Source organism: Nanorana parkeri, unplaced genomic scaffold, assembly GCF_000935625.1.
Source record: "Nanorana parkeri isolate BGI_ZX_2015 unplaced genomic scaffold, ASM93562v1 scaffold2023, whole genome shotgun sequence".
NCBI lineage: Eukaryota > Metazoa > Chordata > Amphibia > Anura > Dicroglossidae > Nanorana > Nanorana parkeri.
Genome location: NW_017308291.1, coordinates 241,222 through 245,145, shown reverse-complemented (window position 1 = coordinate 245,145; position 3,924 = coordinate 241,222).

The following is a 3,924-nucleotide window of genomic DNA, read 5'->3' as shown; positions in this document are numbered from 1 at the left end:
TATATATATATATATACACACTATATACATACATACATACATTATATACATACACACACATTATATACATACATACACACACATTATATACATACACACACACACATATATATATATATACATACACACACATTATATACATACACACACACATTATATATATACACACACACACACACACACACACACACACACACACACACTATTCTATCCTCACCTCCTTGTAGGAGGACATGACTCTTTCTATGGCGTCAGCGGCGGCGGTCAGAAGGTTCCTTGCCGTGGTGAAAGCTTCGGCTCGTTCACTGATTAAATCCTCTTCCGTCATGTCCATGGCAGCTTTCTTCACTTCCTCGGAGTCTGGTGTAGAGAACAGGATATAACACATTGAACGCAGGACATTGAACGCAGGGATCATACAAAGATAGAGTTCACCTTTACAATAATACTGCCCGTGCATTGCAGCATCGCCAGTACATTAAACAATCGCTGCTTAGGTTTTGATTTCAATGGCGTGATTGCGGCCTGCCCGAAAAAAGTCCCGGGTCCCCCTTTCAGGACATGCCGGGCTTTGGAGGTTCACCCCCAGCACCACAAGAATGAGAGCTCTCGCTTGTTCAAAGCCCCGCAAGTACACAATGCGTTCCCTCTCCCTCTGCCGCTGAACGGCTGAGCTCAGTGTTGTGCTGTAGAGGAAGAGAGAGTGCGCTGCGTACGCGCGGGATAAAACGCAGAGTGCTGGATGCCGGTGTCCCCTGCTGCACGCTGTGGTCACATATTCCAACCCCCTAGGTCACTGCTGCCTTATGTAGTGACCTAGGACAGGGGTAGCCAACCAGTGGTCCACCAGCTGTGGGTGGAACTACAAATCCCATGAGGCATTGCAACATTCTCACCGCCACGACTCCCGGAGAGAGACGCATCATGGGATTTGTAGTTTCACCCCCAGCTGGAGGGCTGGAGTTTGGAAATCCCTGACCTAAAAGACAGAGGAAGGAACCAGAGGTGCAGTGTCTGGAAGTGTCGAATCGGACGGAGGCTGCAACACTGGAGGAAAGGTCGGAGACACGGACCACCATGTATAACAACCGTTTATTTTCTCAGGAACCCGCCAGTGACATTATTTCTAGACCTCAGCGTGGGCCATCACGAATGCATTAAACCTTCTCAATTCTAGCCCTGGATAGTGGGGGGGGGAAAGCCTCACATAGGCCTTTATAATGGTCATTGTCCCCATTGGGCAGCCGTCCCCTCAAAGTCCCATTATAAGTTGTAACTCCTCTCCGCTGTATCCACTCCGGAGTTCTTCCTTAACATCTGAGTAAAGGTTTCACTCTCAACAATCGGCCTTCTAAAAATACATCAACATGTCAGAACTGGAAATAACACTCTGACCCATCTCCTCTCCTCTCCGCGTCGTGTTTGCTGCAAAACCAGAAGAGCCCTCGAGGGACACCAAGCACGCCGCAGCTCGTCAAATATGTCTGAGAGCTTCAGGAAACGCACAACATGGAGGACATCACATGACCTTTACCTGCTGCCTCCACACCTACCACACATCGTGCTGACCAAGATCAGTAGATACCGATACTTGTATTGGTGCCGAGTACTCATATTGGCCCAAATGCCCCGATGCCGGAACTTCCGGTCAGACCGGCAGTGCCGTAGGGGGAACATGGAGCTGGCTTCCCGTGTGACCAGGAAGCTGGGCAGCGAGTAATGACCGGCCTCTCGGCTTCCCGATTGGCCGGGAAACTGGCATGATGCTGATTGGCCGGGAAGCTAAATCACAATTCAAGCCTGCCAAACAACATGGAGCCCGGCTTCCCGGGTAATCAGGAAGCTGGGTGGTATGTCATTACCCACCGCGTGGCTTCCTGCCAGCGGAAGCACCGGTATCGGCGAATACCAAAAACAAAGTATCGGTACTCGTACTCCATACCGAAAAACCGGTATTGGTGCGTCCCCAATACCTGCTTAAGGAAAAGCCCTGACCCCAAAGTTCTCCTTTAATGAACAGCCCCGTGTCACCTTGGTGAAATAAATCAAAAGCCGGGCCGCCTGTAAAGGAAGAAGATTAATACTTACCTATCCGCCAGGTGATAAGTCATCAGTAAGTTTTCTTCCAGAGACGACGCCACTGGAGTCCGACACTTCCGGGCGTGTCAGATAGCGTGCACACGACATGCTGTGGTTCCTCCCGCTGGATGCAACGTCATACTACATACTACTCAACAGACGTGACGGAAAGAACCACAAAAGGTGTGAAGGGAGAAACGCTATCCAACAGACCTGGATGTGACTTGCCACCTGCAGATCACATGTGTACTAAATGGTTTCATGGGCCGCCCAGCTAATATTTGGGGGGTCTACACAGATCCCCGATATTTCCCTTCTAAAATAGAAAAAGAGATTGGGGACAGAGTCCTCAGAGACACACAGAGTCCTCAGAGACACACAGAGTCCTCAGAGACACACAGAGTCCTCAGAGACACCGAGCCCTCAATCTCTTATTCTGTATCCCCTGATAACATGAGGACAGAGTGTGTTTACTATAACCACAATCATGAATGAACAGGAAGTGATGTAGGAGGTGATGTAGATCACTTCCCATTCATTCATAATTGAGGATACAGTAACCATACCAGGTCCTCAATTATCTACAAACACTCAGCGATCACTGATCACCGACTGCTTGTACCCGCTCTCCTCTCTGATACGCTGTCACAGGAGGCTGATCGAGCGGTGCGGGGAGGAGAGCTCAGCCTTCTATGACAGCGCTGTCTCCACCCCACACACCGCTCTGCCGGACTGTGATAGGAGACTGAGCGATGTGGGAGAGACACCGGCCGCTCGCAGCGCTCACCTCCCGCAGTGCTCGGCCGCCTGTCACACTTTCTCTCCTCCACGCTGGGACACAGACCGGCGCCCAGCGGGGAGGAGAGAATACACGGATGCGCCGATGTATCGGCAGGAAAATGCCACTTTCGGGATTTAGCCAAAAGTGCCATTTTCAGCCGATATGTTTCGGCGGCCGATATACCGGTGCATCCCTAGCAGGAACATTTGAATGCAAGTTCACCGGAAATGATCTAGAACGATATCAAAAGATAAACACGCCCCCTTTTTTTTTAAAACTTCTGCATGAGCCCGAGTTTAATGTTCCCCCCCTAACGAGCGCATTCCTTACCACTTTCCGAGTAGCCCGTGGCTGTGATAATGGGGACGGCCACCATGACAAGGCCGGAGGCGCTCCATACATACTTCATGAGGAACTGCTCCAGCATGACATACCACAGCCTCTTCAGCAGGATGAGGTTTATCTGGGAGGACAGGTCCTTGTAGCATTGCTGCAAGAGAGACATCTCCACCTGCGAATGTACAGAAGAGAAATTCATCATTCAACAAAATATATTCAATGATCAATAGACACAGGCAGAGGACAATGGTGCCGAGTGACCCGCAGCAACAGGAAATCCCACAGCTAGGCATAACAAAAGCTGATTTGTGATTGGCTGCTATACGATGAAGAAATCATTGGTTCATTAAAGCAGAACTCCGGCCCTCCCTTCAGACTTGCACAGTTGGCTCCCCTCCTGGTCTTAAAATTGCTTACTCTGATTTTGCTTCTCACAATGTGCATTAGTAGCTGCAGCAAGTCAGAAAGAGCCTGCCTCAGTTGCTGGCTGCATCATCTAGCTCTTTCCTCCCCAGCCCGACTGTCCCTGGCCCGCCCCTTTCATTCATTCCGTGCATTTTTGTGCAATGTGCATCACGTGCGTGCTTTGGCATTGGAGCCAGTAAAGCGTTGCAGCCACGGTCAGTGAGCAGGGTGCATTGCTCAGGCTCCTGCAGACTATTGCTCCCATTTCCGGCCAGGACTGAGGTACAGGCTTTCAGGTACAGGACAGGGGGGGGGGGGGG